This window comes from Schistocerca gregaria, chromosome 1 (genome assembly GCF_023897955.1).
Source record: "Schistocerca gregaria isolate iqSchGreg1 chromosome 1, iqSchGreg1.2, whole genome shotgun sequence".
In the NCBI taxonomy this organism is placed as follows: Eukaryota; Metazoa; Arthropoda; class Insecta; order Orthoptera; family Acrididae; genus Schistocerca; species Schistocerca gregaria.
The window spans coordinates 769,804,541-769,817,719 of record NC_064920.1 but is presented as its reverse complement, the minus strand read 5'-3'; the positions used below and the strand labels follow the sequence as shown (position 1 = coordinate 769,817,719).

At 42.0% G+C, this 13,179-nt stretch overlaps 1 protein-coding gene across 1 annotated transcript in view; it reads right to left on the bottom strand.

Moving 5' to 3' along the window:
- Positions 1–12,626, bottom strand: part of LOC126304998 (cardioactive peptide) — a 320,460-nt gene extending 307,834 nt beyond the window's left edge. The window contains exon 1 of the mRNA XM_049992007.1: positions 12,553–12,626. The gene's annotated coding sequence lies outside the window, so the exon portion shown is untranslated. The remainder of the gene's footprint in view (positions 1–12,552) is intronic.
- Positions 12,627–13,179: the final 553 nt, after the last annotated feature.

Sequence of the window (13,179 nt, the reverse complement as noted above, 5' to 3'; positions counted from 1 at the left end):
TCTACGATACAAGAGTTCCATTGTTTGAAATAATTTGTAATTAGCTTTCGAGGATGGAATAAGTATTTAGATGTTACGTTTAAATCAGTTTGTTGCCTCAGACAATCCTACGTCTAAGGAGGAGCGAAATGAGAGGCAGGCAGAGACAGATAAAGAGAGCGTCTACAATGACTGAGGGAGAACTCAGACTTTCATCTCTCTCTAATTCCGATAGTAGGGAACGTAAAGAATACGAATGGCACGAGGTGGCTTCTCTCAGAACGAAGATAGTGAGCTCTGATGGAGAAAGATAAAAAGCATCTTCAACACGCTTTAGACAAGTATGTTCCGAGCAAGATCTTAAGGTATGGGAAAGACCCACTGTGGTTTAATAGCCGAGTTAGGAAACTGCCACGTAAAAAAAGACGGCTTCATTACAGATTAAAGAAAAGAGAAAAACTAGCTCACAAACATAAGCTGAAGGAAGCGGAAATGAGAGAAATGAGAGAAGAGTTCAGTGACTTTGAAAGTAAAATTGTGTCAACAGAGTTAACTAAAAACCTGAGATGTTTTGGTCTTAGTAAAATAAGTAAGCGCTTGGATATGATCTATTCACTCACGCAGTGGCCATAATGGCACCGAAAAGGAAAATGAGAGAGAGAAGGCCGAAATACTGATTTCGGTCTCCCGAACTGGTTCGCTGTGGGACATCCCAATACAGTCTAACCTTTCAATCGTCGTACGAACTTCAACATGACAGATATTGAAATAAATGATCACGGAACATAAAAACAACTACATTCGTTTAGTCTTGGAAAGGCGTCAGGGCCACATGAATTACATGTAAGATTATGCTAAAGGACTAGCTCCTTTTCTAACAGCAGTTTATCGTAGGTCGCTGGTGTAACAAAAGGTACCTAACGACTGGAAAACAGTGCAGATCATTGGTGTTTTCAACAAGCGTCATAGGACAGATGCACAGGATTATAGGCCTATATCGTTAATGTCAATCTTTTCTATAATTATGGGCCTTCTTTATGCTCAAGAACTATGACGTCTTTAGAGAACGAATATTTCCTGTATAAAAATTAACATCGATTCTGCAATCAAAGATCTTGCGTCACGCAGCTCGCACTGTTCCTCCATAAGATCCGCAGAGCTATAGATATTAGAGCTGAGATTGACGTAGTCTTCCTCGACTACAAGGAAAGGCATTTGACACTGTCCCGCACTACCGGTTAGTGAAAAATATACGAGCTTACCGAGTATCGATACAGATTAGCAATTGAATTGAAGACTTCCTTGGAGAAAGCACGCAACTGAAAATCGCCACTGTGTTCCAAGAACCATTCTATCACACTCCTGGCCTTGTGACATGGAGTATTATGTTGTTGAAAATTGCCACTGCCGTCGGGAAACTTGATATCATGAAGGTGTGAGCTTGGTGTGCAATCATTGTACGATACGAATTAACCGTCATGGTGCTTTGTACGAGCTCCACTGGACCCATGACTATTCGCCAGAGCAAAATGGAGCTATTGCCAGCTTGTCTCCGTCCCGCAGTGCAGATGTCAAGGATTTGTTCCCCCGGAAGACGACAGATTCGCGCCCTCCCATCGACATACTGAAGCACGTATCGGGATTAATCACACCACGCAGCGTTCTTCTACTGCGCCAACGTCCAGCGTCGATGATCACGTGCCTATTTCCGTCTTTGTTGCCGATGTCGTGGTGTTAACATTGGCACATAAATAAGTCGTCGGCTGCGCAGGCCCACCGTTAGGAGAGTTCGGTGCACTGTTTGTTCAGACACACTTGTACCCTGCCCAGTATACGCCGCAGTTCGCCGCCTGTCCTGTTTCACCAGTCTGTCCAGCCTACGACGTCCGACATCCATAATGAGGGGTGGCCGCCCAACCCCACGACGACGTCAGTCAGGGTTTCACCTTGGTTTCTCCACGTGTTGAAGACACCCATCGCAGCAGTCCTCGAACACCCGACAAGTTGTGCTGTTTCCGGAATGCTCTTGGCGAGCCTCTGGACCAACACAATCTGCCTTAGGTCAAACTCAGATAGATCGCACCTTCCCCGTTCTACACACGGACAGCACGCTCACTTATACTACGGGCACCCGGTTCAATCCCCCGTCCGGCCATCCTGATTTAGGTTTTCCGTGATTTCCCTAAATCGCTCCAGGCAAATGCCGGCATGATTCATTTGAAAGGGTACGGCCGACTTCCTTCCCCGTCCTTCCATAATCCAATGAGACCGATGACCTCGCTGTCTGGTCTCCTCCCCCAAAACAACCCAACCCAACAACCCAACTACGGGCACCGTTCGTGTGTCTGACTAGGAGTCATTCCTCACCAGGTGACGCCGCTATCGCCTGGACTGGTTTATATCGATAGTAGGCTGGTGGTCATAATGTTTCGGCTGATCAGTGTGTACCAGATAATAGTATCGTGTTACATGCGATTGCCGCTATGTAAATTGGGAACGTTATCTTACGAAACACCATCTGATAAAGTCGTAAATGCGCAGTTTCTTCTCTGAGGACCTGACGAAGTATAGTGAAACTCGTGAAAAGTCTTCCTTCTCGTTTAATTTCAAAATTATATCTTAAAGATGTTGCCAAAATAATGTGTAACGAGCTACGGAGCGCTTCTCACGCCTGTAACACGTGTGGACTGCAAGCCAATGAAATCCTTCCCTCTCTTCGCAGATTCAAGGAAACTAGCGACTACGGAGAGAGTCCTCCTACTGCTGTCGTTGTGGTCTGGTGCCGAGTAAGGGGCCTAAACCAGGAATGTCGCCGCTTCATTGACACCGCCAGTTGTAGACTTCTCAGCCTACGTCACACTGCAAAGGCTTTTAGACACGTTGCGCATCCGTGAGGTATGCGTTGTACGCTCGGTACAATTACATAAACGACTCACAGACTGAATGTTAACGAGGAATATATCAAAAATTCGTTAGTTAATAACTGGGCAACTAAGTCCTAGAATTCAGGTCTGCTCAGGAAAGCACTGCCGTGTCATGGATGTCGATTCTTATTAATGTAAGAAGTAGCATGGCTACGAGGATAGGAGAGAAACTTTATTAAGTATTTAAGAAGATAGGAGACATGATATTGCGTGAAGAGTTCGATAGAGCACTGAAACACCTAAGTCGAAACAAGGCCCCTGGAGTTGACATCATTCCATTAGTACTACGACAGCCTTGGGAGAGCCAGTCCTAACAAAACTCTACCATTTAGTGAGCAAGATGTATGAGGCAGGCGAAATACCCTCAGACTTGAAGAAGAATATAATAATTCCAATCCCAAAGAAAGCAGGTGTTGACAGACGTGAAAATTACCGAACTATCAGTTTAATAAGTCACAGCTGTAAAATACTAACGCGAATTCTTTACAGACGAATGGAAAAACTAGTAGAAGCCGACCTCGGGGAAGATCAGTTTGGATTCCGTAGAAATACTGGAACACGTGAGGCAATACTGACCTTACGACTTATCTTAGAAGCTAGATTAAAGAAGGGCAAACCTACGTTTCTAGCATTTGTAGACTTAGAGAAAGCTTTCGGCAATGTTGACTGGAATACTCTATTTCAAATTCTGAAGGCGGCAGGGGTAAAATACAGGGAGCGAAAGGCTATTTACAATTTGTATAGAAACCAGATGGCAGTTATTAGAGTCGAGGTACATGAAAGGGACGCAGTGGCAGGGAAGGGAGTGAGACAGGGTTGTATTCTCTCCCCGATGTTATTCAATCTGTATATTGAGCAAGCAGTAAAGGAAACAAAAGAAAAATTGGGAGTAGGTATTAAAGTCCATGGAGAAGAAATAAAAACTTTGAGGTTCGCCGATGACATCGTAATTCTGTCAGAGACAGCGAACGACTTGGAAGAGCAGTTGAATGGAATGGACTGTGTTTTGAAAGGAGGATATAAGATGAACATCAACAACATCAAAACGAGAATAATGGAATGTAGTCGAATTAAGTCGGGTGATGCTGATGGAGTCAGATTAGGAAATGAGCCACTTAAAGTAGTAAAGGAGTTTTGCTATTTGGGGAGCAAAATAACTGATGATGGTCGAAGTAGAGAGGATATAAAATGTAGACTGGCAATGGCAAGGAAAGCGTTTCTGAAGAAGAGAAAATTGTTAACTTCGAGTATAGATTTAAGTGTTAGGAAGTCGTTTCTGAAAGTATTTGTATGGAGTGTAGCCATGTATGGAAGTGAAACATGGACGATAAATAGTTTGGACAAGAAGCGAATGGAAGCTTTCGAAATGTGGTGCTACAGAAGAATGCTGAAGATTAGATGGGTAGATCACATAACTAATGAGGAGGTATTGAATAGAATTGGAGAGAAGAGAAATTTGTGGCACAACTTGACTATAAGAAGGGATAGGTTTTTGGGCATATTCTGAGGCATCAAGAGATCACAAATTTAGTACTGGAGGGGAGCGTGGAGGGTAAAAATCGTAGAGAGAGACCAAGAGATGAATACACTGAGCAGATTCAGAAGGATGTAGGTTGCAGTAGGTACTGGGAGATGAAGGAGCTTGCACAGGATAGAGTAGCCTGGAGAGCTGCATCAAACCAGTCTCTGGACTGAAGACCACAACAACAACATGTATTGAAGACAACGCACACGTCGGAAAACGAACCAACTTTGCGACTGCAGTCAGACAAGTTGACAGCCTACTGAGAAAGTGGCGATGTTGTAATGCCTGGGCGAGAACTCTGAGTTCCAATACAGTACTCGTGGCTGCCGCATCGCTATCGAGAAGGGGGGCCGAGGCAGTTTCAAATACCTTTTTACAGTCTGACAATAATTTGTGGATTCGGAGTTTTAGCTTGACGATGTCCACTATGGACAAATGGTAGTTAATTTTATTCTGTAGAAGGTTGGGTTATCCCGACTGAATCCTAGGTAAATCTAGGTGATCTGTGCAAATGAGGCTGTTGATTTTTAAAATTAAGATTTGTCTTAAGGCTCTTGTTTGCCGACGATCAGGTAACAGTTTGAGATTCCAAAGACATACCATAGCGAACTCTGTTTTAAATGAACTGAGGAATGGTACAGTTTCGAAATTTGGCTGCATACATTAGAATCCATGATAATTTGTGGTCCTGCTTAAATTCACTACATGTTGGTCATTAGTAACAAATCCATAAAAGATGTCAGCTTTTCTTCATTGCTGGGTTTCAAATTTTGAATAATGTGATATTAGAAAACGTTTAAAATTATAGATTCTTTATATGTGGAAGTTTAAGAAACAATGATGGAACGAAACAATGCTGAGGTTCTACAAGACTATGGCAGCAGCACCGGTACCAGCACGTTTATATAGGGCTGAAGTGTAGGTCTTCCATTAGCAAGGAAAAGAGTGGACAAGACTAGAGTTCAACCCTGCGATATGTGATTCCTTTGATCAGTCGTCGGAGCGACGAATAGCGACGGGAAAAGAAACAAAGACATACGCAGTCACTAAACATTTGCACCTCAAGCGACAAAATTGAGAATATCAAGATGTGTCTATAGGTGGGCTCGAAGGGTTTCTCCGAATGGTCTGATCAAAGAGGATGGTAGGTCAATTTTGAAGTTAGCAAGAGGTCTAACTACGTAATGGATAAAGAAGACGAAAATAATTAGTATCCCGTGCAAAATGAGAATTTGTATCTTTGCGAAGGTAATGATCACATTAGAGTTGTAGTCCAGGTTAAGTATTCGGTCCATCAAGCTCTAGATAAATGCATAATAAGTGTGATACTAAAAGCTCTTTTTATAGCAGTAATATTATTACAAATATAAGGCAACAAAACTGCTGCAAATTCTGTTGAAAGAGAATGGACAGGGATAGAACTTTGCATGTCTCCAACACATTTCGCGTAACAAGAGAGATTACGAACAATCTTAGAAAATTATAATCCACTGTATAACCATTAAACGGTTTGCCAATGACCGTGTCGCCTGTTGCTGTTCGATCTGTTGTTTAAACAGAAAACTGCAATAATAAAAGACGAAATTGTAAGACACGCTTTTAAAAGTTCATTTACATGCAGAGATGTTGTTGTTGTTGTGGTCTTCAGTCCTGAGAGTGGTTTGATGCAGCTCTCCATGCTACTCTATCCTGTGCTCATGCAGAGATAGCATTACATTATTTACGTAGGCCTCTTTAAGAGTTCGAAAGGCGCTCATAGGCCTACGTAAATAATGTAATGCTATCTCTGCATGTGACAAAGAAATAATCACTCACAATTCTGTTGGGCAAATTCATGAAACAGCTGAAAACAGAAAAATGGCTAAATCGTGGAAGCGCTATAACAAATAAGCTTGGAAAACCGCGCCTAGAACAGGAGAAGGGGAGGGGGGTCTTGTAGCTTGGTTCCTATTTGAGCTAGGAACATAGGGTCAAAAGTTTTTGGTTCAGCACAGGCTAGCAACCATTTGCATAGCCATTCGAATATCTGTTTTACTGTAACTATGTTACAGTATATTAAGCAAGGTTTGAAAGACGAACCGGAGAGCCTTGCCATGTTGCCGCGCGGCTAGAGGCGCCAGGTCACGGACTGCGCGGCCCCTCCCGCCGGAGGTTCGGATCCTCCCTCAGGCATGGCTGTGTGTGTTGTTCTTAGCATAGGTTAGTTTAAGTAGTGTGTATGTCTAGGGCGATGACCTCAACAGTTTGGTCCCTTAAGAACTCACACAGATTTGAACACGAACCGGAGCTGGCGTCCAGGCAGATTGTTGGAATCGATTATTTTCTTTTCCAAAAGATTTTAATTGGGCTGAAATTAATTCTCAGGTAATGGTAAAATTTTTCTGTGCACCGTTAGGATTTTACTTGCAAAAAGAGTGATCCTCGTTGGCGTTATACGTGTAAAAACAGTCATCCTTAAATAACTTCGGACTGGAGTGAGACAGATGGTTGAAATTTGGTCCACTGGTATATCGCAGCTTGATCTAAGAAAAGGTTTTACCATTTTAAAAAATTTTTCTTCGTTTGGGTTTTTAGGTGCAAACAATATGTTTTTTCTGGGAGGTTTTTGAAGCGCGTCGCTTCTGTACTTCAAACTTGTGCGAATTGGTTCAAACTTTGCACGGAAGTAAATAAGATGATAAACTGAAAACGAAATTTTTCTCGAATAATCTTTATCCGTTGTCGAGATACGATGGTTTGAAGTCGAGCTAAACATCACACGCAGTATTGGTTTTTACGTGAATTGAATGTGCAAGCTTGGCTTAAAGTGAATCATCTGAATTAAAAATGCACTCTTACGATAAAATTGAAAACTCGCTTTCAAAAACATAGCTTCAGTCGGATTATCTTGCAAAATACCCGTACTTTGTCACTTTTTATTTATTTTAGCGTCCCACTACTATGTTTCAGACTTGTGTGACTCGGTTCATAATTTTCAAGAAGGCAGATAAAAACATGTATTTAATTCACGTCCTGTTGTTTTGTAAAAACATTATCCGTTGCCACGATATAAACAACATTGTTCGCATGACAATAAAAGTACTCATATCGTATCAGTCATCGTCTGAGTAAAAAAAAAAAAAAAAAATGTTCTTCAGTTGCCAAACTATGGCGGTTTAATGTTGAAATTATGGTAGAGTACAAGCTGGGAACCAGAATGGAAAATGCTCCTATCATAGCACAAGAAAGGCGAATATATCCTAGACGGAGTAAGGAAGAAGAAACTATGTTTTCAGCTTATCTGGCAGCTTCAAAGACATTTAAATCAAAACATTTTGACATATTCGCGCTTTTCTACGAGTTAATCCAACTTCTCCAGTGCAGTGAGCTCTCTTACCTGCACCGAGACAGGTGGCGCAGTGGTTAGAACACTGGACCCACATTCGAAAGCCGACGGTTCAAACTCGCGTCCGGCCATCCCGATTTAGGTTTTCCGTGATTTCCCTAAATCGCTTCAGGTAAAGCGATTCCCGTAAAAGGGCACGGCCGACTTCCTTCCCTAATCCGATGTGACCGATGACCTCCCTATTTGGTTCCCTCCTCAAATCAACCAAATGGTTCAAATGGCTCTGAGCACATGGGACTTAACATCTGAGGTCATCAGTCCCCTAGAACTTAGAACTACTTAAACCTAACGAACCAAAGGACATCACACACATCCAGGCCCGAGGCAGGATTCGAACCTGCGACCGTAACGGTCGCGCGGTTCCAAACTGAAGCACCTAGAACCCCTCGGCCACACCGGCCGGCCCAAATCAACCAGCCAATCGTCTTTTAGCTGCAAGGTGTTGGCACACCTGCATCTTTCAATTTATAGGCTGAAGTCCCTGATTCTGCGCCCAAAATCCAGAAGATTCGCCAGTCATATCAAACAATATATAATGACATATGGCTGAAGAGTATGCATGTAATAGTTTTTTTCCTGTCAAATCAAATTTCTGGAGGTTGTTGCATTATGTTACATTACATGGACAGTAATACTAACAAATGAAAAAGTGCGAATATGTGAAGATGTACTGATTTAAATGTCTTTGAAGCTGCCAGATAAGTCGAAAAGCTTGTTCCCTTCTTTTACATCCCTAACTCTATTCAGGAGATCTTCGCCTTTTTTTAAAGCTGTGATTGGAGCATTTTTCATTCTAGTGCAATTTTTTAAGTTCTGTGTTCAGTCCTGTCTTAAATACTGATTTCCACTGCGGTGGGTAGCATCACTGACGGGAAAAGTGTGCACGTCACACCAATATATAAAAAGCGCAAAAAAAACACATATTCAAAATTGTTGTAAAGTTGCTCCAAAACAGGAATGTTAAGAGATCCTCAATTATGTCGTTAATTTAATTATAATAGAATTTCTTCCCAAGGAATATCTGCTTTAAAATAATCACCAAATATTTAGCAACACTTTTCGTGTCACTGGTGACCATTGTCTTCATACTCGAAATCGAGCGCACAAGCGAATTGGTTCTTTTGTTCTACCCACTGTCAATTGATAACAAAGATCTGGTTGTACAGCGCCCTTCTGGGTAGTGTGTGATGATTTATTTCAGTCACAACTGCGATTTAATATATCTAGGCAGTTACCGGTTTCGGCCATTATGGGTCATTTTCAAACATTTTCATCTTAGTGGGGATGTAACGTGTTAATATCGTCGTCCTATATGATTGCCACAACTTCAAAATTTTTGCCAAATTTATTCTTAACTTTTTGACGTTTTTAAAAATTATTTTAATGTTGTGACTGTCGTAGCTGAGAAAACCGTAGCGATCTATATTATACTTCACCGTAACTGAAATATTTAATCAAATATAGCTTGTCAACAATTTCTACTGACCTGTTTGGATATTATGTCTTACCTTATGGGACTTCCTAGATACTCGCACGGATCTACCTTGAATAGCTTGCTAGGTACAGAACATAATGAGTAAGGATGGCTGGAGAATTTTCTTCAGAAACGTAGATAACTTGAGATTGCAGTAAAGATTACGCTTATATTCTCAATAGATATAAATGATTTATAAGATGGAGTGGGCAAACTTAGATTGTTTTGAAGATGCTAATACCAAAATAAAAGCTTCGTTGATAGAGTATATAAAAATTGTGAAATATTTTATGTAGCGAATGGTGTCTCACATAAATAGACGAGCACAAAGCAATGTCCATATATACTGTAGATGAAAATGCTCGCAGTATTCCACTGCTCTATTAATGGTAAAAAGTCTGGATTTTGTAACGTCAAAGAAGTGCTGAGCTCGAATTTCGGAACAGAACTTAGTAAAGCAAACATATTAAGATATATTTATAGAAGTTCTGTGGAAAATATCGATTTATAAGAAGTATTCAAAAATAATTTATCGCTTTTGTGAAGTCTGCTTGGAAGATAGGCTTCAAAATCAAATCACTGCAAGATGGATCCAGATCTTCTCGAGAAAATTCTCCGTATGTACAGGTCTTGAAGGCCCAGACCGCTATCTCATCCTCAGCCTATATGCGTCACCGGGTACAGAAATAGTGGGGCATTTGATCAGTACACCACTCTCCCGGCTGTTGTCAGTTTACGAGATCGGACTTCTCGAGAAACATTCTTGCTAAGTTTCTGTAGTGTATACGGGCTGCGTCAGTGTCAGTTGTTACAACAGGTTAGTAAAATTTATCTGCCATGAAAACGTTCACTAGAGGCTGCACATATCTGCAGATACTTTTAAGGACTTCCAACTGCCAGAACTTCTGGAAGTCTTCGAAAAAAAGTCTGGCATTCTAAATGACTCATACGAATGTATTATTTGACGGAATACAGCTAAAAAGCTCATTTTCTACTTCCTAGCTCTTGAAAAGTTGATTTGCTGGATTTTTCTCTTGGTTGCGAATGGTGACCCATATTTTATCTTATAAAAGTTAATATAACAAAAATTTTAATCTATGCTTTTTTAACAGTTTAGGTAAGTTAGCTAAATCCCATGTGGCATTTTACTGCACTGCTTTTGTCACTGCAGCTCTTTGCTGCAGCGCCGCCCCCAATCTCCTGAGCTAAGGAAATTTGACGCAGCTCTGGAAAAAAATCTGATATCAGACCTGAAATTTACATGGTTAATAGAACATGATTAACACACCAACAAGTAACACTGCACATTATTAACGAAACAGATGTGAAGTATGGGCCGCACACACTTCTTCACGACCGTATTATTAAGCTAACGCAAGTGGATCACGCAAGTAGTCGTGCAGAAGCAATTATAACATTTAATCGTAGTGTATGTGGAATTTTTTTATTACATTCAATGGGTACTCCGGAAGCCTTCCACTGTTGTGAACCATCGAAACACAGCGCACGTGGAACTTTGAGCATACTTTGTCAGAATTTCCTAAACTTTCGATTGCCTCTAGAGTTCCTCACGTATGTTGGTCGTGAGGGCTACACGGCTGTGACCAGTATGATATTGCGCATACAAACTCGAGTAGCCGTTTGTAGTGTGGCACCCGCGAAATCTTGGGCGGAGCGTGTGCAAATTACGTTCTCGCCGGGTTGCACTGCAGGTATGAAGGTATAAACGAGCAAGACATTCAGTAAGTAGTCCTTGAGTGTTGGGAGTTCGAGAACAAGACGGGTCTCCGTCAAGCTTCATTTATTTTCAGGGCATTCTCGGCTTGTAGTTTTTGCGGACCAAGTGGTTGTAAGGTGTGCTATGAATTCAGTAGCAGACACTGCACTCCACGGATAATATACTGACTGTTTAAAATAGCCACTGAGCTTAGAAAGAAAACCAAGCAAAAGTAGTGTACATAATAATAAAAAGAATATTATTTTCCGTCAGGAACTAACCTTACATTAACTAAAAATAGCGTTGCTACTGATGAAAATGGCAGCTCTTAAGTTGTACAGCTTCATATTTACTTTATATTTGTAAGGATATCTGTGTCATGGAATGATATATCTGTAACGAAATAGTGACACCTAAGAATGGGTTTTGATATGGTTACGTACCTTGAAGCATTTAACATAACATAACATAACAGAGTAGAATAGTCTGAACTTTTGTTTTACTGATAGAGGTGACGATTTTTTTTCTAGTAGTGAGTACATTTGCAGGTTAAGATGTGGATTTTGTGAACAGTTTCCCTGATCTTAGCAATCAACAAACCATTTCAGCATTAAAATAGATGTTAACGACATTTACTTACATACTTACACAGACCACAAGCAACTTAGCAGTGTTCTATGTGTTCTTTGTAGAAAAATTATTGTAGTTGTCCAGACACACATGGTGCAAGGCAGAAATGACTCCCTTTGTTGCTCCATGCGCACAATCACATCAATTGTTCTTACATCATTTACATACAAAATACTCCAGGTGTATCGGAAGCCTCAGCATTGGTGATCGAATCGTGTCGCCTTTCGTGCAAATATTCCTGTTTAAATTCTCTAAAAAAATGTGTCACACTTCGTTATTAGCTATGGCAACGTGTCACCCATGACCCCAACAGCTCGCCTCTGTATTTGTACGATGTCTGCGGTCAGCTATACTTTATAGCTCGAAGCTCTGGAGCAGTTTGCTCAACAAATGTGGGGCAGTCTCCAGACCTTCACTACTAATATTCGCTTATTTTTGCGCGTATTTCGTGAGTCGGTGAGCACGTTGAACCTTAGGTACTCGTGTAGCTGGCTGGTAAGCTAATTCGAAAGTCGAAGACGGCAAGAGCATACTGCGTCCAGTAGGAGAATGGCACTGTGGTGTACAAACCAAACTTCGGTTTGAAGAGAGATTTTTATGCGTTTATTTTAAATTTATTCACACTTAAGGAGGGGTGCCTTTCAGAAAATCTAGTGGAGGCTTCCTTAGAACCATTCTTAGAATCATATTTTACTTTAGAAGTCCGCCGTAAGCTAAGCAAAAGGATCTGAAGAAATTTAGCACGTTGTTGTATGATTTACTGTGCTGCAGACAAAATTGCAGCTTAAGGTTGGAAACTTAACAGCAAAATGCGTCCCAGACGGAGTAGTAGACGGTAATTAACAACGAAGACGCTTCCTTTTTTGTATTTCTTTTTAAGTGCAACGGCGGGCAGCGCCGCCGGCGCTTGCTACTGACCTGTGTGGGGGTGCGCGCGGCGTCTGCTCGGCTGCTCGGCGGTCTCTGCGGGGTCGGCGTCGGCGGCGGCGGCGGAGAGTGCAGCGCGCGGCCCGCGCCGCCGCTTATATAGGCGCAGCCGAGGGCGGAGCGCGGACCGCGGCTGCCCACGCGCCCCCGCCCCTCCACGCGGCCTACGGGCCGCCTCCTCGCCCTCGGCACACCCTCCACACCACACACTTTTGCCACCCGCTGTGCTGAATGTTGCCATCAGCCGAACGCTGCTTTGGTGCACCACCTCACGCTGCTTTATTCCGTGCAAGCCTCATCTTCACTTCTACTTACGTCAGTTTGAACCTGCTTACTGTAGTCAAGCTTTGACCTCTCTCTATGACTTTTACCCACCACACTGCCATTCTTTACCTATTACACCAGTGGTTCCCAACCTGGATATAACTACCCCCTGAAAGACAAAATAAAATTTTCCAAAAAAAAAGAAAAAAAGCGTTCTACACTGAAAGCCAAAGAAATTGGTACACGTACCTAATATACCTGCCTAATATCGTGTAGGGCCCCAGCGAGCACGCAGAAGTGCTGCAACACGATGTGGCATGGACTCGGCTAATGTCTGAAGTAGTGCTGGAGGCA